Source organism: Boleophthalmus pectinirostris, unplaced genomic scaffold (assembly GCF_026225935.1).
Source record: "Boleophthalmus pectinirostris isolate CB_2022bp ecotype Guang Dong unplaced genomic scaffold, ASM2622593v1 HiC_scaffold_19, whole genome shotgun sequence".
Taxonomy (NCBI): Eukaryota; Metazoa; Chordata; class Actinopteri; order Gobiiformes; family Gobiidae; genus Boleophthalmus; species Boleophthalmus pectinirostris.
The window spans coordinates 359,557-381,402 of NW_026571140.1; the positions used below are offsets into that span (position 1 = coordinate 359,557).

General features: G+C 44.4%; 1 protein-coding gene across 3 annotated transcripts in view; it reads left to right on the forward strand.

Annotated features, from left to right (window-relative positions):
- The window catches only part of ano1a (anoctamin 1, calcium activated chloride channel a), a 102,470-nt gene that overhangs the window by 13,470 nt on the left and 67,154 nt on the right, over positions 1-21,846 (forward strand). The gene's annotated exons all lie outside the window — the stretch shown is intronic.

Below are 21,846 nucleotides of genomic sequence, written 5' to 3' on the forward strand. Positions count from 1 at the left end.
GGCTCTACTCTGAGCTCCTCCTGTGTGACTGAGTTTCTCATCCTATTTCTAAAGGAGCACCCAGCCACCCTGCGGAGGGAACTCATTTCAAGCGCTTGTATCCGCGATCTTGTCCTTTCGGTCACTACCCAGAGCTCATGACCATAGGTGAGAGTAGAAATGAAGACTGACCGGTAAATCGAGAGCTTCGCCTTTCGACTCAGCTCCCTCTTCACCACAACGGTCCGATACAGCGACCGCATCACTGCCGAAGCTGCACCGATCTGCCTGTCAATCTAACGCTCCGTCCTCCCCTCACTCGTGAACAAGACCCCGAGATACTTGAACTCCTCCACTTAAGGCAGGGACTCTCCACCCAGCCGGAGAGGGCAAGTCACCTTTTTCCGGTCGAGAACCATGGCCTCGGATTTAGAAGAGCTGATCTTCATCTCAGCCACTTCACACTCAACTGCAAACCGCCCCAGTGCACATTGCAGGTCCTGGCTTGATGGAGCCAAGAGGACAACATCATCTGCGAACAGGAGAGATGAGATCCTGTGGGCCCCAAACCAGACCCCCTCTGGCCCCTGACTGCACCTAGAAATTCTGTCCATAAATATAATGAACAGAACCGGTGACAAAGGGCAGCCCTGATGGAGTCCAGCATGCACCAGGAACAGGTCTGACTTACTGCTGGCAATGAACACAGTTCCTGCTCCGGTCATACAAGACCTTAGCCGGACAGCCCTTAGCAAAGGGCCCCGGACCCCATACTCCCAGAGCACCCCCCACAGGACACCACGAGGGACACGGTCGAATGCCTTCTCCAGATCCACAAAGCACATGTGGACTGGTTGGGCAAACTCCCATGAACCCTCGAGCACCCTATGGAGAGTGTAGAGCTGGTCCAGTGTTCCACGGCCAGGACGAAAACCACACTGCTCCTCCTGGATCCGAGGTTCGACTATCAGCTGGATTCTCATCTCCAGTACCCTGGCATAGACCTTACCTTATCTTCTTAAACAGAGGGACCACCACCCTGGTCTGCCAGTCTAGTGGCACTGCCAAGACAGTCCCACAACATCCAGAAACTTAAGATACTCCTTGCCACCAAGGAGCTTGCCAGCCACCTCAGTGACTTCAGCCAGGGTGATGGATGAGTCCATCTTCAAGTCCCCAGCCTCGGCTTCTTCCCCAGAAGATGTGACAGTGGGATTGAAGAGATCCTCAAAGTATTCCTTCCAACGCCCGACAACGCGTCCCCAGTCGAGGTCAACATCCCCCCCCCCCCCCCCGCTTTGCCAGAATGTCTTCTGGCAAACCGTCTTATAGTCCTTCTCCATGGTCTCACCGAACTCCTCCCAGCTCTGAGTTTTTGCCTCTGCGACCGCACGGGCTTCAGCGCGCTTGGCCCGTCGGCTTCCTCCTCCACCAGTGAACCCAACTCACAACCAGGTGTTGATCAGTTGACAGCTCTGCCCTTCTCTTCACGATGAACACCATTTTTTCTCACACAAAAAACATTTTGAAAATTACTAACAAAACTCATAGATGTACATCAGTTCCGGACTTTATTGCAGTGAAAACACACCAGATGAGCAGCATCTTACAGACATAATCCTTCCCAGGGTCATTTCATACTGCAAGAGCTTGCACAGAGAAGGAGGTCACATGTGCCACCACATCAGACGTCACCCAATCAAAACACAAACAGAAAAGCATATGGGTGATATGTATTCAAGAGTAATGTTACTTTAAATTAATATTGCTCAAGTAGAAGTACATAGTAGTGGTCCAAGAAATTACTCAGTTAAAAGCAAAAACATATTCTGGGAAAATAAGACTCATGTAAAAAGCAACTTGAAGAGTTGTGTTGGAACATAACATCTGATTTATAATTTGAAACTAATGTTAATCTTAGGTCAAAACATAAAAGAATGCATAAAATCAGGTATTTTCAAAAAACAGACATAAACATGAGACTAAATCATAACTGAAGGAGCTCTACTAGAGACTCAAATGTTCAAATCATTTCATTTGCCACGTAAAATTTTGTCACTTTAGACTTACTGACAGTGGGAAGAGGAACCAGAAAGAGCATATTTTATTGATATTTCGAAGGAGTAAAAGTAAGCTGCTAAAAAGTAAATTGAAAAGTAACAACAAGCAAAAACAAACAAACAAGTAAATGTAACTGCCTCTGAGTGTACCTTGTTAGTATGTACCTTTCTGTCCCAGGGTCATGGTGTATCAGAGCTCTGTGTGGACTAGAGGCTTCTCTGCTCTGTTCTTTTGCCACTCGTGTGCAACATTCCCAATGCACCCCGGCGTTTAAAGCAGACCTATTCTGTAAAATTGACTTTTCTTTTTCTATTATCCATGTTATAGTTGTTTCCTCTCACCATTTACTCACCTGAAGTTTTATGTGGAATGATCCATGCATTTTTTAGCAATCTTTAATCGCTTATTTTCAAGACACCATTTTACCAATCAGCTCCTGTTTTCACTGCCCACCACTCTGTCTTATTCATTCAATTCAATGTCAAATTAAATTTTCTTAAATGTTGATAGCATAGGATTTAAAAAGTGGACTGAGCGACTGTGACTTTCAGCTCCACTCAATTGAAGCTCACGATGCTAGCAGTTACAGGAGCCAATTTGGAACCAGGCTCTATACTATGAATAGGATTTCTTTTTTTTTTTGACGAAAAAATAAGAAAAAAAAAACCCTAAAAAACAACAAAAACAAAACACCAGGGTCATGTAGAGTGGGCTAATACAAAGATTTTAAGACCAAACTGACGAGGCTCACAGCAGCAGTCACAGAGAGAGAGAGGCCACAATCTTTCAATGTAAGTCAAGGAGAGCCAGAGTCAATAGCAGCCGGAAGAGCCGAATGTGAATTTCCTATTTGGAGCGCGACTGCTAGTGCGTTAGCTATGTCCATTTATATATTCAAGCAGTATGTGTTGGCAACAACACCTCAAGCACCATCACTCTGGGCACAGGACCTCCCCAAGGCTGCGTGCTCAGTCCTCTGTTCTTCACCCTGCTGACACATGACTGCACAACAACCTACAGCACCAACAACATTGTGAAGTTTGCAGATGACACAACTCTGTTGGATCTCATCAACAAGTGCAATGAGACTCACTACTGGAAAAAGTAGTGAATAGTGAGTAGTGAGTCTCTGACCATGTGGTGCAGAGACAACACCCTCCAGCTGAACGTCAGGAAGACTAAGGAGATGGTTGTCGACTTCCAAAGAGGCCACACCCAACACCTGCAACTGTCCATCAATGGTGCTGCTGTGGAAAGAGTGAGCAGCATCAGTGAGGAGCTCTACTGGACCAACACTGCATCACTGGTGAAGAAAGTCCAGCAGCACTTCAACATCCTACAGAAACTCAAGTGGGCAAGTGCCTCATCACCATCATGAACACAATCTACAGAGGAACCACTGAGAGCATTTCCAGCTGCATCACTGTGTGAGGCAGAAGCTGCACACACCACCCGCCTCGCCCGCACACACACCACCCGCCTCGCCCGCACACACACCACCCGCCTCGCCCGCCACACACACCACCCGCCTCGCCCGCACACACACCACCGCCTCGCCCGCACACACACCACCTCGCCCGCACACACACACCACCTGCCTCGCCCGCACACACACCGCCCCCCTCACGCGCACACACCCCCCCCTAACACACACACACCACCCGCCTCACGCACACACACCACCTGCCTCGCCCGCACACACACCACCCCCCTCACGCGCACACACCGCCCGCCTCGCCCACACACGCACCGCCTGCCTCGCCCGCACACACAGCGCCCGCCTCACCCGCACACACACTGCCCGCCTCACGCACACACATCGCCCGCCTCACGCACACACACTGCCCGCCTCGCCCGCACACACACCGCCTGCCTCGCCCGCACACAACACCCGCCTCACCCGCACACACCGCCCGCCTTGCCCGCACACAACACCCGCCTCACCCGCACACAACATCCGCCTCACCCTCACACACGGCCCGCCTTGCCCGCACACAACACCCGCCTCACCCGCACACAACACCTGCCTCGCCCTCACACGCACCACCTGCTCACTGGCACACACACCACCTGCTCACCTGCAAAGCCATCACAACTGTGACTGATGCAAGTCACCTCGCACACAATCTGTTTTGCCTCCCACCCTCTGGGAGCTATGGGAGGCTCCTGTCCTCTGTTCCTGCACCACCAGACTCACTAACAGCTTCATCCACCAGGCTGTTAGGATGCTGAACTCTCTCCCCTCTGTAACCACCAGGAAGCAGGAATCTGCATCTCCCCAAAGAAGAACACTTGGGCTTTTCCAATAATAATAATAATATTAATAATAATAATATTATTATTAATAATAATAATAGTAATAATAATAAGGAACACAATTTCATTTCCTCATATGTTTCATATGAAAATTGACAATAAACTTTTTTAATTTGAATTGAATTTGAATTTTGAATACTGATCTATGAGTATTAGAGATTATATCTACAAAGCACACACAAGATCTATAGGCCTGCTTCAGTGAGTTATGGTGAAGATTTATTTTGAGGGTAAATGGAGGTCATAATACCATATTATTTATCACAAAAAATACTCTCTCCCCCAAAAGTCTCCGGGCTGATGTTATTGCTTTGACTAGAATGTTCCACTCTCTCATCTCTCGTCTGTGAGCTCCATCTGTCCTGGTGTGTGAGGAACATTATGACAGAGGTCTGGTGCTTGTGGCCACTGAGCGCTCTGTGAACTCTGCACCTGCTCTTCTCTATGCATGTCCTCTCCCATTTAGCAATCCTATATGAGGAACACCTCTCAGATTCCAACCAACATGCGTTTATTAGCAATGTAAACTTTAAATAAAAATGGTAGGATTGTGGTTATTTTAGATTTTAGATGTCATTCATGCATGTTTGAGTACTTTAGTAATCTCTCTTTGGATTTATGCAAATCCTCCTTAGACTGTTAGCTGTAAGGCTTCGCCCACAAGAAATTGCCCCACACGACAATTCTCCATAAATATACAAAAACATGATACAAAACCACACAATCTTACAAGGTGTTTTGGGCCAATACAAATTGTTAATTGTCTTATTACACCAGTTTATAGATTAAAATGGGATATCAACTGAAGCGATATCTTGGGACTGATATCCGATTAATTAAAATGTTCTATATCTGCGGTGATACCTGACATTAGTATTGCCTCCCTAATATGGAGCAGTAATTTTTTGTTTTGTTCATGTTTTGTATAGTGTTGTGAGTGACTGCACATGTATGTAATTTTATGTTATGCAGGTGGTAGCATTGTAGCCCAAGATGGTATGGTACTTTTGATTTGTACAGGACAGTGCACAACGACACATTAACCAAGACAAAAGTCATAGGAAAGATACTGGTGCCAGGTTAAAGCAGGACTGCTCATTGTTATTAGGTTCTTTTTTTCAGACCTAGAGTGTTATTTCATACCTGACAGTTTCGACTGCTCACTAGCGTCTTCCTCAGAGTGGTCACGTGATGTTGTTGTGACGTGTCTGGTCAGCTGATTTAAACAGGTTTTGAAAAAAAGAACCTAATAACATAGAATATTGGAAGACCAAATGAATCTCATTGGACTAGGACTGTTCATTTACACATGTAGTCCCTGAGGTGGAAATACTAAAATACAAATTCAGTGTATATAAAGAAGTGGACAAAAAATAAATTAAAACAGATATTACTTCGGGTTACAGTGTTGAAATACTATTCTAAAAAGAACATACACCAGACATGCAACCATGTGCACTTTTAGCCTCTTCCAGCCTGTATCAAGATGCAAACTTAGTACAAACTTGTTAAGAGATCAGCCACTGTGCAAAACCTGTGCAGGTTAGATATTCTGGTGGCAAATTATTCCAATGACTCACAGGGACAGAGGAAAAAGAGGGATTTGGTGAGTGCGCTCTTACATTTGGGGACAGTGGACTCTTCTCTGGAGGATGAGAGTGTTACTCGAGATGTTTTTTTCATAGTTCAAAACCCTTCAGAGGAGGAGCAGCATCATGAAGAATTTTGAAATGCAAACAAATATTTGCATACATCATTAGATTTTCTAAATGTAATAAATAGGTCAGTGGTGATACTGTCAGGGTTTCTTATCATGAATCTTAACTGCATATTTACACAGTGATTGAACAAGTTTCAAGGCTGTTTTACACACCTACGACCAGCTCGTCTTACAGTACAAGAAACATGACAGATACTTGGGTATAATACAGTTTACCTTACGTGAACCATCTCTATACCAACATGTGCAGACACTCCTCCACTCTTCCAGCATCGTTATATCACAGATCAAATCACTCAATTTGTATATTTTCCAAAAGCAGTTCCAGCTGAATATGCAGAGGAGGCTTATGAAACTGTGTTTTGTCACTATGACACCTGCCTGTACCCGTACTCCCGGTGACACCTGTCTGTACCGGTACTCCCGGTGACACCTGTCTGTACCCGTACTCCCGGTGACACCTGTCTGTACCCGTACTCCCGGTGACACCTGTCTGTACCCGTACTCCCGGTGACACCTGTCTGTACCCGTACTCCCGGTGACACCTGTCTGTACCCGTACTCCCGGTGACACCTGTCTGTACCCGTACTCCCGGTGACACCTGTCTGTACCCGTACTTGTCTTTACCCATACTCCCGGTGACACCTGTCTGTGCTGATGCTCCCTGTGACACCTGTCTGTGCCGGGGTGACACCTGTCTGTGGGACGCATGAGCAGTGTTTAAAGCATCACCTGCCTCCTGCTCCTGACAGCACAGCGGGGGAGCAGGTTGATGTCTGTGTGTCATTATCTCAGCACAGGCAGAGATAATGCACATGTATATGGCCAACTGTTTTAACATTTAAATGTTAAGTTTGACTATCCCGAATGAACATTATAGATGTCAGCAACATCTTTCTGACTAGGCATAATTTCATTTTGGATAGTGGGAATTGTCATTTGAGAGATCTGTAAGCACAATTAGAATATCTGCAATTCAGTTTTGACTAGGCAAAACAGAATTACATATATCTGCATTTACATCATTGAAAATTACATTCAGCTCGTCACATCATACATGACAACTGCAGATACCTGCTCTTCAGTTTTGACTAGGCAAATTGAAAATTAAAAATATCTCAATCATCATTCTGATATCATGACACAGAAAGCACCACATTGTCTCTAGCTACTTACAGTGCACCAATCTGCTCCAAAATACATCAATACATAAAATATATACTTAAAGCTAAACAACCATCAGTGTTAAAATTAGTTTTTTGTCATTAATATAATTTTCATTGAACATTTAAACTAGAGTGCGTTAACAAAAAGACCTTAACATGCCTTTTGGCTCTTACTGATACTGTAAATGAACGTTCCATTAACAGCTACAGGTGCCATGTGGAAATGCTCCGCTCCTGCCTAAAGTGGGATCATTTACATCCAGATCTCTGCAACATCATTTTGCCTCTTCAAAACTCCAGTTCTAGACATCTGTAATTATATTTTGACAAGGCACAATGAAATTTACAGATATCTCCAATTTCAGATATCTCTAATCAAAATTCATTACAAGATATCTAAAACTTGATAAAAGAAACCTACAACTAAACTATGACTCTCCCAAACTCCAGTTTGAGATATCTACACCATCATTTTAAGTAGTTCTAGTTCCAGTTAGAGATATCTACACCATAATTTGGCCTAGTCAAAACTTAATTTACGATATCTGAAATGGAGCATGTAGATATCTTCAACTGAGGTGAATTAAAAATGTCTTGAACTTAAGTTATGACAAGTCAGAATCAAATTGTAGATATCTCAAACTACAGATATTATAAATTACAGGTATCTATAATTCAGTCGCAGATGTCTGTAACTTACATTGTGGATATCCACAACTGAATTGTGGATATCTGCTAATTATGAAACCCAAACAAATGAACGGCAAAAGTGACGTCATTTGCCCTGGGAAGAATGTTGTTGCGGATATTCGAAATTTTCTTTTTGACTAGGCAAAACTGAGTTAGAGATATTTGCAATACATATCCAGCTTAGTGTTTACATGTTAAACTGCCTGCCATAAGGTGTATGATACAGGCAAGAGGAGCCGAAGGGCAAAAGGACAACCACCTTTGTACAATACTCATGTCTGAATGTGAAGTGTGGTCATGAATGTAACATTTAAGGCTCTCTATTATATTACGCTGTTTTCTGGTCTGTGTTCTAATGTCATTTCCTCATCACAAACAGACCTGTTGAACAGAATTCTTCTCTCAAACTGAAAACATTTGTTCCACCTTGTGATGTCATGTGTTAATACAGAGAGTGCTAGTGATTTTAAACTCCATACTCCTTCACTAGAATCATTTGGATGATTTCAGCTCTGGAACTGCCAGTCTCCACTGGTAAAAGAGACTTTAACTACCTCTATGTGACGTTTTGAGCTTTGGAGATATAAACAGACTAATAATAAAGGATTGCTCAAACCAAACACAAGTCCTGGTCTGTTTTGAGGAGGTAACAACATTATAACCTGACTTAATGCTGACCAGAGTCAACTGTGCATAATATACAGTATGTTGACAATTTGAAATGATATTAACATTTGTGTTTCACACAGTTTTTACTTAATGTTTTGTCCTTCACAGTACCTTCACTTCAGATGAATCAGTTTTTCTTTGAGTTACTCTTACTTGAGTATGAGTAGTTTTCCCAAATACCGTGCCTTGGGACTTTGTTTGGTGCGTTCACGGTGACTCTGGGCTTTGTTCAGTTGTGGTGTGTAGGGAGGGTGCTGTCTGGGACGCTGGATTGTCGGCGTGTGACTCAGTTGTTCAGTTGTGTCTAGAAATGGCACATTGCTCTTGCTTTTTCGGTTTGTTCCTCCGTTCCGTTCCTCGTCGGCGTGGAGTGATGAGTGTGTCTGTGGGTGTGTTTTGCTGTGCGGTCGCTGTCTGCTCTGTGTGTGTTTGTGTGTTCTGTGGGTGGTGTTGTTTGTAATTTATTGAAGTCGTGCTGGGACACCTGAGTAGATTCGTGTATAGGACGCTCTGGATTGTGGGGCGTGCGGTAGTTTTTTGATGGGGTTGGAGGCTTAAGAGTGCGTCTAATAGCCCAGAAAATACGATACCTTTTTACTCTTAATTGAGTAATTTCATGGAGCACTACTTTGTGCTTTTATTTGAGTAATAGTATTTTGAAGTAACATTACTCTTACTTGAGTACAATGTGGCTATTCATTCCACTTCCTTTTGAAGTTTAAGTTTAAAATTGAAGTGGAGAGCAGAAGAATTGCCATTCCCCTGTCCTGTCTGGGTGTTGTGTTTATACAGTTAAAGGCACAATATCTGATTTTCTACTGTCTTAAACATGTGAAAAACAGAGAACATACTCTCCACTTGCCTGACACATTTCTCACATCAAAATTACTCATCATGATGAGTTTTAAAGGGCTTTCCATATCTCTTTTCCTGGTTCATAGACGATAACACTCTTTATAATTGGATTCAGACACCACACAACAGTCGCCCTTTACCTGAGAGTTGCTTTTACAATATCTGTACTGAGAAAAAATACATTTTACATTTACAAATAAATGGTACATGAAACAAATGAGCACTAAGTGAGAGCCTTCCCAGTCAATATAAAGTAACTGGACATTTTCAGGGTAAAGAGGCCAAACATCAGCCTGTGTGCTCTAAACACTCTTAAGTGCAAAGTTTCTAGTTACTGTAAAACTGTAGTTTTGATCTGAGCATCCACTTTTTGACAGACCTACTTCAGCTGTAAGGCCATTGTGTCTGTGACAGTTCAACTTTCACAGACACAATGGTGATTCACGTCTGCAGCAATAACAGTGTAAGTGGCTTCCCATAGAGCTTATATAATAAAACACGATGATTGTCAGAGCTGTGGTCGCTCAGCCTGTGCGGGGTAGATGTAAGGGGTGGTACATTCAGGCAGCATCATGACCTTCAACCTTAATCAGAGCCTTTAACATGATGAGTCCAGTCCCACATGGTGGCCTGTGTGTGGACAACAGCACATGGAGCCAGAAGAGCCATAAACGAGTGAACCTTATGTTTGTAGAGAATCACTGACCGAGTGACTGTGACAGAACTCACATACGTACATGTGTGTGAGGAGGCAGGCTTACAGTGCTCCACAGGGTCCAGAGGAGGAAAGAGAGTCTAGAGGAGGAGAGAGCCCAGAGGAGGAGAGAGCCCAGAGGAGGAGAGGGTCCAGAGGAGGAAAGAGAGTCTAGAGGAGGAGAGAGCCCAGAGGAGGAGAGAGCCCAGAGGAGGAGAGGGTCCAGAGGAGGAGAGGGTCCAGAGGAGGAGAGAGCCCAGAGGAGCCCAGAGGAGGAGAGCCCAGAGGAGGAGAGGGCCCAGAGGAGGAGAGGGCCCAGAGGAGGAGAGGGCCCAGAGGAGGAGAGAGCCCAGAGGAGGAGAGGGCCCAGAGGAGGAGAGAGGAGAGAGAGAGAGCCCAGAGGAGGAGGAGAGGGTCCAGAGGAGGAGAGAGCCCAGAGGAGGAGAGAGAGGAGCCAGAGGAGGAGAGAGCCCAGAGGAGGAGAGGAGAGGAGAGGGAGAGAGGGTCCAGAGAGAGGGTCCAGAGGAGAGAGGAGAGCCCAGAGGAGGAGAGAGGAGAGGAGGAGAGGGCCAGAGGAGAGAGGAGGGAGGAGGAGGAGGAGAGGAGGAGAGCCCAGAGGAGGAGAGGAGAGGCCAGAGGAGGAGAGGGTCCAGAGGAGGAGAGAGAGGAGGAGTCCAGAGGAGAGAGGCCCAGAGGAGAGAGAGGAGAGAGAGGAGGAGAGGTCCAGAGGAGGAGAGGGTCCAGAGAGAGAGGCGAGGGAGCCCAGAGGAGGAGAGAGAGGAGAGAGAGGAGAGGGTCCAGAGGAGGTCCAGAGGAGGAGAGGGTCCAGAGGAGGAGAGAGCCCAGAGGAGGAGAGAGAGAGAGGAGCCCAGAGGAGGAGAGGGTCCAGAGGAGGAGGAGAGGAGAGAGGCCCAGAGGAGGAGAGGGCCCAGAGGAGGAGAGGGTCCAGAGGAGGAGAGAGGAGAGGTCCCAGAGGAGGAGAGGAGGGTCCAGAGGAGGAGAGGGTCCAGAGGAGGAGAGGGTCCAGAGGAGGAGAGAGCCCCAGAGGAGGAGAGGAGGTCCAGAGAGGAGAGAGGAGAGGTCCAGAGGAGGAGAGAGGAGAGGGTCCAGAGGAGGAGAGGGTAGGAGGAGAGAGGAGAGGAGGAGAGGAGGAGAGGAGAGAGGAGAGAGGAGTCCAGAGAGAGAGGGTCCAGAGGAGAGAGAGGAGGGTCCAGAGGAGGAGAGAGCCAGAGGAGGAGAGAGAGGGTCCAGAGGAGAGGAGGAGAGAGGCCCAGAGGAGGAGAGGGTCCAGAGGAGGAGAGGGTCCAGAGGAGGAGAGGGTCCAGAGGAGGAGAGGGTATAGAGGAGGAGAGGGTCCAGAGGAGGAGAGGGTCCAGAGGAGGAGAGGGTCCAGAGGAGGAGAGGGTCCAGAGGAGGAGAGGGTATAGAGGAGGAGAGGGTCCCGAGAGGAGGAGAGGGTCCAGAGGAGAGAGGGTCCAGTCCAGAGGAGAGAGGGTCCAGAGGAGGAGAGGGTCCAGAGGAGGAGAGGGTCCCAGAGGAGGAGAGGGTCCAGAGGAGGAGAGGGTCCAGAGGAGAGAGGGTCCAGAGGAGGAGAGGGTCCAGAGGAGGAGAGGGTCCAGAGGAGGAGAGGGTCCAGAGGAGAGAGGGTCCAGAGGAGGAGAGGGTCCAGAGGAGGAGAGAGAGAGGAGAGAGAGGTCCAGAGGAGGAGAGGTCCAGAGGAGGAGAGGGTCCAGAGGAGAGAGGGTCCAGAGGAGGAGAGGGTTCATAGGAGGAGAGCCCAGAGGAGAGAGGGTCCAGAGGAGAGAGGGTCCAGAGGAGAGAGGGTCCAGAGGAGGAGAGGGTCCAGAGGAGAGAGGGTCCAGAGGAGAGAGGGTCCAGAGGAGGAGAGGGTCCAGAGGAGAGAGGGTCCAGAGGAGGAGAGGGATCCAGAGGAGGAGAGGGTCCAGAGGAGAGAGGGTCCAGAGGAGGAGAGGAAGGAGGAGAGCCCAGAGGAGAGAGGGTCCAGAGGAGAGAGGGTCCAGAGGAGAGAGGGTCCAGAGGAGGAGAGGGTCCAGAGGAGAGAGAGGTCCAGAGGAGAGAGGGAGAGAGGAGTCCAGAGGAGAGAGGGTCCAGAGGAGGAGTCCAGAGGAAGAGGGTCCAGAGGAGAGAGGGTCCAGAGGAGGAGAGGGTCCAGAGGAGAGAGGGTCCAGAGGAGAGAGGGTCCAGAGGAGAGAGGGTCCAGAGGAGGCCTGAGGAGTGTTGTCCAGAGAAAGTCAGAAAGCCCCAGATTGCTCCAGCTTTCCTCTGCCTCCCCAGTGAGACGGTACCACATCCTACCACATCTGACCCACGTCCTCTGAGCTGTGACCTCTGACCTGTGCTGATAAGCCTGCTTCCTGTTCAGTGGCTCACACTCACTGAACAAATGTGTCTTTAAGTCCAGTGCAGAGAGTTAGCAAATATTAGCTCCATCACACGGTGTTTGATATTGTACTTGACTTCAGCTTTATGAGGCTTGTGTTGACAAAGCTCTAGATAATTTCCTGCTGTTTGACACATGAAACAGGCCGCTCAGTGTGTCGCTCTATCAGCTGAGCTAATGTGAGGGCTGTGCTAATATTTGCTCTGTATATTATGATGTTATGAGTGACATTTGACACACTTCACCAGCACTTGTTGGGGGACCTGATTTTCAAACCACAGGAGGAGGAAGTCTGTATTTAAATCTATAACTACTTCCTGTCTGTCACAAACCCTTTGGCACAGTGTTCATTTCCATGTGTTCACTTTCAGGCACATGCACAGCTTTAGAGCAGCTCTATTAACACAGGGTGGTCTGATAAATCTCAGTCAATCTTATGCTGTTTCTGCCACTTACTTCCAGGTTTGAAAGATTAAATACTTAATTATTAGATGGAGACACTGTGCAGCATTCTAATTTGATCACTTTCTGGGCAAAAAATAAATGAACAATAATAAAATGAACTGTTTGTTTTTTCTGGTATCCATGGAGACTGTGAAAAAGGCTAGCCCGGCACAGGGGAACATCAGGACGTGCATGTTCAGGTTCGGATGTTCCCCGTGTTCACGTAGCAACCAACATTTGTTATTTTAGGCTGTTAATTAGCCTAATAATTTCATGGCTATAGGCTATAGCCTATTCAATTGGTCACCATCTTCAACTTCAGATCAAATCAACTTATAGAATGACCTGCATTTATGAGAAATGCTACAATTGTACTAGATCCAAACCTAGAGTCCTGAACCCTAGAGGAGCCTCATTAGTGGAGCGTGTTTAGATATTTACACTGTTTTAACCTTACCAATGGAGCGCCAAGCACCAGCAGCACCAAAGGGAGCCCAAATCTCCTGTCAGTCAAAGCGCCCTGTGGTGAGGCACGTGGATGTGCGCTTATGTAATCATATTCTAATAACCAGGGTTCCACTGTTATTCAAGTCTGAGTTAGATGGAAGCTCTTGATAACATATATGAAGATGCTCATAACGTTTCAGGTGGAGAGTCTGGTACCTGCTGGTCTCCATGGTTAGGGGTCAGAAGTGAGCCCATGAATGCAAGATAATGCCATACTGTGGAACATTCCAAGCAAGCAACAACACCTAAGTCTGTAACTGTCAGAATGCAAATAGTTTGCATTGGTTTGTCTTTAATACCACATAATTACTGGAGCTGCCCATATCTCTGAACATAGTGAAATGCATGGAGTTCTTGTATTGTCTATACATTAGAGCTACATACTTCCCAATACAATACATACTCTGACACAGATTCCACACTCCAGGTACAAGGGTATCTCTTAAAAACTGTCCAAACTTTACAAAACGGATGTTTTTTGGTTTTTTTATGTTGCATATGTATGTCATGTTCACAGTGCCCTTTTGCCAGAACATAATTTTCTTATGAATAAGTCACCTTTTCACGGACCTTAATATATTAGAAGTATTTATATATTAGTCGTTAAAGACGGTGTATTTCACTTCTGTGGGGTATTGACAGATTATACATACTTTTACGCATGTTACACTTTATTGTTTTGAAAATCCTATATTTGCAAAAACAGCATACTAACACTTCCCCATTCAGAGCGCTCAGTTAGTGTGGAGCTCACTAATCAAACTACTGCTTCTCATCAGGTTTATGAAGTTGCTGTGAAGTTGCCATAGACTCCATAGAGCATGAGAACCCTGACTTTAACCAAACCTCACACTTTAACCAAACCTCACACTTTAACCAAACCTCACACTTTAACCAAACCTCACACTTAACCAAACCTCACACTTTAACCAAACCTCACACTTAACCAAACCTCACACTTAACCAAACCTCACACTTTAACCAAACCTCACACTTAACCAAACCTCACACTTTAACCAAACCTCACACTTTAACAAACCTCACACTTAACCAAACCTCACACTTAACCAAACCTCACACTTAACCGAACCTCACACTTAACCGAACCTCACACTTAACCGAACCTCACATTTAACCAAACCCTGACTTTAACCTAAACCCTTCAATTAACCATAACCAGTTTCCTATCTTTAAAATCACCCTGTTTGTAAACTTCATCACTTCAAATGACCAATCACAGCACAGCGTCCCCTTCGACCTCATGTTTATTTTCATCAACGCAGAACCCAGTGCTGGACACATGATCCACTCCGGTCCAGTGCTGTCCAGTCTGCTCATGCTTCCAGCGTAGGGAGTATACCTGTCATACCTCTGAGGACATGCGCAGTATGGGGCTGGCACAGCACAGAAATGTCTATCAACATTCTCATGTTTCATGTTGATCCAAAGCACATACTGTTTTTAGTGGATCTAATTTGTGTGTTAGCTTGGAGAGGAACCTGTTGACTGTTCTGGTGGAGATACTGTCATTACGGGTGTAATGGAGATGTTTTTGCTTTGCCAGGAATGTTCCAGAGTATGACTTTAAACATATCTGTAAACTGGTTGTGTATTTATTTATTCAGCCAGATGTTTTTATAGACCAGAGTATACCTCAGTTTGGTGGAGCCATGTCTTTCTCTCTTTTATGCCTTTTTATGAAACTGGGGGCTGAGCATCTCCATGGCAAATAGAAAGTTTACCCTATACTAGAGGTAAGATCTTAAGACCGAGCCCAAGCCCGACCCGACCCGACCCGAATGTCAATCATTACTTCGGGTCGGGTCGGGTCGGGCTCGGGCTTCAAAAAAATATATGTTTATAAAATGTATGCTAAAACGATGTGAGGATACTAAACTAAGGAATACTTGTTATAAAATAAATAATATGGATAAAACAGAGAAGTAATGTAATGTAATTGCTATTTAACTACTAAACAGGATCCGCAGAGCCAGAGCTCTGCGCACGTGAATGCCCCCTCTTAATTTAATTATCTTCCCCTCCGCAAGTCTGCATCTATTTTGACCTGGTATCCCCAATATGCAGGAGCAAGAAGTTAAACTAAAGGCAGGAGAACTGAAAAGACAAACACGCACCGGTAAGAGTGAGGTGTGGAAAAGCTTCAAATTGATTGTTGAAAATGCTACAGAAACTTGCGTTGGCTTCGCTGAATGTCGTCAATGTGGCGCTTTGCTTTCATACGAGAGCAAAAAGACTGGCACCTCGACGCTGAGCACTGCTCCTCCTCCCGAGTCCTCACAAATAAAATATGACATTTCAGGTTTGCTTCGGGCTCGGGCCTGCAAATCAAGTTAATTGGTCGGGCTCGGGGCGGGTCGGGTTTTAATACCCGCGGGCCGGGTCGGGTCGGGCTGGATTTTTTAGGCCCGATCTCACCTCTACCCTATACTATTAAACATAGATATTCTTTTATATTTTTCTTTTCAGTAGAAACTAGGGCTGTCAAAAATATCTAACTAATCAATACTCAGTATCTCATCTAGATACTCATTTGAGCAGGTATCAAGACTAAAAAAGTCTCACTCACAGGATAGAGATATTTTTTCTCAGATGTCTTTAGAATGATCTTGAGCTGTATACAGTAAGTATAAGAGCACATAGACTAAAATTCTGTTGTCAAAATAGTGAATGTTTTTCATTACCATTGTGGTATCAGAATCAAGTATCTAAGTCTTTTCCTTAGTATCAAGTTTGAAATGTTAGTATTGTGTAGTAGAACACACAGAAAACAATCTGTGTTATTACTAACTGTGATGTGACATGGGCAACATGGAGAAGTGGTCCCATTCATAAAATATAGTGCTTTGCTATCTCTGTTCAGCACTCAAAGCACTTTACATGAAGGAAGCACTCTCCCATTCATACATTCATACCACACTGTACACAGGCACCAGAGGCTGGCTAGATTAAGTATCTTGCCCAAGGACACAACTATAGTTTGTACTTTAGACAGTGGGGATCAAACCTCTGAATCAATGGGCAGGAGAGTTTACATTTGACCATTTTCATTCTAACATTACATGCAACATTTATATGAAGTTCTATTCTGTGCTTTTAGGTTGACACACTATATTTTATTTATGCATTTTGTCCACAGGCTAAAATAAACAATGCTCTCCAGGCGTGACGCTCTGCTACATCACCGCCTTAGATGTTCCATTATTGAGCTGCTGTATGGACACTGTGTTTTGTTGTTTACTGCTTTAACTCGGACCATGTTAGGTCAGTGTAGTGTGAACACAGAGAGTGGCTGATGGACAGGTGTTGGACCGGTGATGGACAGGTGAGGAATAGAAGAGAGGAGCACCTATCACAGGCTGGTGTGCTCCATGTGTGACGGTGCTCCTGTTATTGTGATTACTGCAGTGTGAACCAAAAGATTGTCTTTTGTTTCTTCTATTGAAATGTCAGTATTTGCCTGGAGAGAATGCAGCTGCAAATCTCCTCTCAAACTCTTCTCCTATCATCCAGAAGAGCTTTGTTTGACCTCACGTAAGAGGTCTGAGTACCTCACAGCCATTTCATTTTCCTTTTGAGATATTGTTGTTTGTTTTTTCACCAAGACTCACCATTCACCAACAAAATCAGATATTCTGGTGTCAGATCTGAAATTACAAACAAAGTGCAGTAATTCAAGTGCCTCGGCATTCTCGTAGACTCCAGCCTTAGTTTTTAAAGTCCATACTATCTAACTTCAGGTTTATCATATTTTGTCTCACGTGACCTAGTGCCGTGCACCTGGTCCCAGGTCCACCACATTACACTCAAACCACAGAACTCTGTATAAACAGACATTTAAAGTTTTGGACAAGAAACCACAACATTTTCATCACTGCCCAATCTTATTAAAATACAACCTTTTTAGTTGGGACAATCTAGTTATGATATGTAAAATCCTGCCTGGTCTGGCCCCTCCTCCTTTCAGAGACTTTGTCAGTGTAAGGTCCAACAAATGACGGGTCACTAACACACAGTGTGACGTGTGTGTGACAAGTGAGTGTGACCTCACCCACAGTGTTCAGCGCCGCTCAAATGAGGCTCATGATGCTCATGGTTACAGGAGCGAATCTGGAGCCTGACTCTGTGTTATGAATAGTTTTTTTTTTTTTTTTTTTTGATGGACAAAATAGAGAAAAAAAAAAAGAAAGAAAAAAAAATCAGGATCATGTAGAGGGGGTTAATACAAACATTTTAAGACCAAAATGATGAGGCTCACTGCAACAGTTACAAAGAGAGGGAAAAAAGCCCAATGTAAGTCAACTGGAGCTCAGGTCAGAAGGAGCCGGAAGAGCCTCCTGGCGAAATTCCTATTTAGCACACAGCAGCTAGTTATGTCCACTCATATATACAGTCTATGGACACTAGAGGATCATTTAGAGGAGACTGTGTCAATCTTCTTAGAACGACAGCCTTTAGCCAATCAACATTCTCCATCAGACTTTGTAATGAAGGAGCACCCCAGTTACCATTAGAGAAATCCTCACATATCATTTAAAAACATTTTTTAGACAATCAAGCGCGTCAACACTATTGCCGCTATCTTGTGATTAATTGTGTGTGTGCTTTTTGTTCTGCTTTCCTTCTTAAATGCTTTCAAAGTATTTTAACTGTCTGTAAATAGTGTAGCTTTTGTCTTGTGTCTGCTCTTCCTAATGTGTCTTACCTGCATGTTGTAATGTTGCTTATATCTGTGCTGCTTCTTAAACTTTGTTTTTGCTGCTGCCCATGTTTCACTGTGCTGCTCTGTCTGGACTTTTAACATTTGTGCACCTTGAAAGTAAATTACTTCTGTACTCAAAACAATTTGGTTTTAGGCCTAAATACTCTACTGAACTTGCAAACTGTCATCTAATAGATAACATTAAAAAGTCTTTGGACCAAGGTAATGTAGTTGGGGCAGTGTTTCTTGACCTAAAAAAGGCCTTTGAAATGATCAATCATAGTATTTTATTGGGTAAGTTACATCATTTCAATTTTGCAAAGGAAACTGTTAAATGGTCCTCATCATATATTAAAGGGAGAACTCAGTATGTTCGAGTAAATGGAGTCACTTCTCAACGAGCCAATCCCTTTGGGGTGCCACAGGGGTCTGTACTTGGCTCCTTGCTTTTTTCCATATATATTAATGACCTCCCTCAATGCTGTCCTACTGTTAATGTTCAAATGTATGCTGATGACACTGTGTTGTATGTATCTTCAAAAACACCAGCTCAGGCTGGTGCACACCTGAGTCATGCCTTACAACTTAGCTTAGTGTGTCACGCCTGACTTTGAATGTGAAAAAAACAGTTTCTCTTTGTTTTCAGTGCATACACAAACAAAAAACTGTGAGTTTGAAGTGACTATGCACAATGAGAAAATTCAAGCAGTCAGTGAAGTTAAATACCTTGGCCTCATTCTAGATGAAAATTTAAAATTTACCGGTCACACAAAATACTTGGCGAAGAAGATTAAGACTAGTCTCAGTTGCTTTCGTTTCATATGTAAAGATCTATCACTCCACACCTCTAAACTATTCATGAACACAATGATCTTCTCTCATCTATCTTATTGTATCACCTCATGGTCCCAGGCTCCTCAACTACATTGAAACTGCTTTGTTCATTATACAAACTGACCCTTAAGATCCTTGACAAAAAGCCCAGACACTGGCACCACTGTGAAATTACAAAGAAACATCAACTTTTTAACTTTGAAAATTTTAATAATCTTAAATTATTTTTTAAGTGTCTTAACTGCAATATACCATTACACTCAGAATTCGCCAGGACCATAAAATGTTCACACAGAGCGAACACAAGAGGCACTACTAGTGGTGATTGTGTTGTTCCTAGGTACAGGACGGCACTTGGTCAGTCCTCGTTCTCTTTTAGAGGGGCTAGTCTGTGGAACGGTTTACCAGCTTATTTAAAATTGGAAACCAACAACAACAAATTTAAAAGGAAATTAAAATTATTGTATGTTTCCAATCAAAGCTGCATCCACTGAAAATGTACTGTATATATTTTATCTGTATGTAATTTATGTGTCTTGTATTCTCTGTTTTTATATTTTTATATGGACAGGTGTTGAAAACTAGCACTTGTGCTAAAACACTTAACGCAATGCATCTAGCCTGTCTACTGCGATTGTGATGTCCTTAATAAACATTTAAAAAAAACAAACATTTGTGTCTCTGTGTGGAGGTCAGGGTCAGGGGTCAGGCAAGGCAAGGCAAGGCAAGTTTATTTGTATAGCACAATTCGTACACAAAGTAATTCAAAGTGCTTTACAGAATAAGAAATACATTAAAATCATAATAAAAACAAATCAAAACATGAAGATTAAAATTAAAAAAGAGAGAAGAGTGCGGAATGAAAACCTTTCAGTTATATGCACAGTTAAACAGAAATGTTTTGAGTCTGGATTTAAACAGCGTCACAGAAGAGGCCTGTCTCACATGTTCAGACTGTTCCAGGTTTTAGCTGCATGAACCTGAAACGCTGACTCCCCTTGTTTAGTTCTGACTCTGGGCACCAGCAGGAGGCCGGTCCCTGAGGTCCTCAGAGTGCGAGATGGTTCATATGACACTAACATGTCACAGATGTACTTTGGTGCTCGGCCATGGAGAGACTTGTACACAAGCAGAGCTGCTTTAAAGTCTATTCTCTGAGGCACAGGAAGCCAGTGCAGAGACCTGAGCACAGGACTTATGTGCTCGTACTTCCTAGTTCGAGTAAGGACCCGAGCTGCAGCATTCTGGATGTTCTGCAGCTGTCTCACAGCTCGTTTGGAGAGACCAGTGAGCAGACCATTACAGTAGTCTAACCTACTGGAGACAAATGCATGGATAAGTTTCTCCAAGTCTGATTTAGACAGTAAACCTTTGATTTTTGCTATGTTTTTTAGATGGTAAAAGGCTGCAGATGTTATTGATTTTATGTGACTGTTAAAGTTCAAGTCTGAGTCCATTATTACCCCTAGATTTCTTGCCTGATTTGAAGGTTTTAGAGAGAGAGACTGGAGGTGACTGCTGACACTGTCCCTTTGTTTCTGTGGACCAAACACTATGACTTCAGTCTTGTCAGAGTTTAGCTGGAGAAAGTTGTTTTGCATCCACACACTGATCTGTTGGATGCAGTGACCAAGTGACTCCACTGGTCCATAGTCTCCTGCTGCCAGAGAGACGTAGATCTGAGTGTCATCTGCATAATTGTGGTACGACACGTTATTGCTGCTTATTAACTGGCCTAATGGCAGCATGTAGAGATTGAACAACAGGGGGCCTAGGATTGACCCCTGAGGCACCCCACAGGTCAGGGCCATGTCATCTGAGACACAGTTTCCAATTTCAACAAAATACTTCCTGTCTTCTAGATAGGACTTGAACCAGTTTAGTACAGTACCAGAGATGCCCACCCAGTCCTCTAGTCTCTGTAAGAGGATCCCATGATCGACAGTGTCAAAAGCAGCACTCAGATCTAACAGGATCAAGACTGAGACTTTGCCTGCATCAGTGTTCAGGCGGATGTCATTTGTCACCTTGATAAGAGCAGTCTCAGTGCTGTGGTGGGCTCTAAAACCTGACTGGAAAACATCAAAGGAGTTGTTCATTTGGAGAAAGTTCGTAAGCTGTTGGTAAACAGCTTTTTCAAGGACTTTGCCAAAAAATGGCAGATTTGAGATGGGTCGGAAATTGTTCAGTACTGTGGCATCAAGACTGCTCTTCTTTAGGAGAGGCTTAATGACCGCAGTTTTCAACGCATTTGGGAATGTTCCAGATTGAAGTGACATGTTCACTATGTGAGTGAGTGGTGAAAGTAAACTGTTGAGGATGGACTTTAGAAATCTAGTGGGTAACATGTCCAGGCAGCAAGTAGATGAACTCAGACTGGTAACGATCTCTAAAACAGTTTTGTCAGTTACAGGTGCAAAGTGATTCAGCTCTAAGTGTCTCTGTGGCTGCATGCTTGTTATTTGTGTTGTGGAATTGATGGCATTTTTGATGCCCTGAACTTTGTCATTAAAGAAAACTGCAAACTCATTACATTTAGATGTGGAAATTAGTTCTTGTGGCAGTGGAGCTGGAGGGTTTGTTAATCTGTTCACTGTTGCAAACAGGACACGAGAGTTGTTACTGCAATTACCAATAATGTCCGAAAAATACTTCTCTCTTGTTTTACTCAAAGTGTAGTTGTACATATGCATTGTTCCTCTGTAAATCTCATAATGAACCTGGAGGTTTGACTTGCGCCATTTCCGCTCAGCCTTCCGGCACTCCCTTTTCTGTGTGTCCTGACTGAGT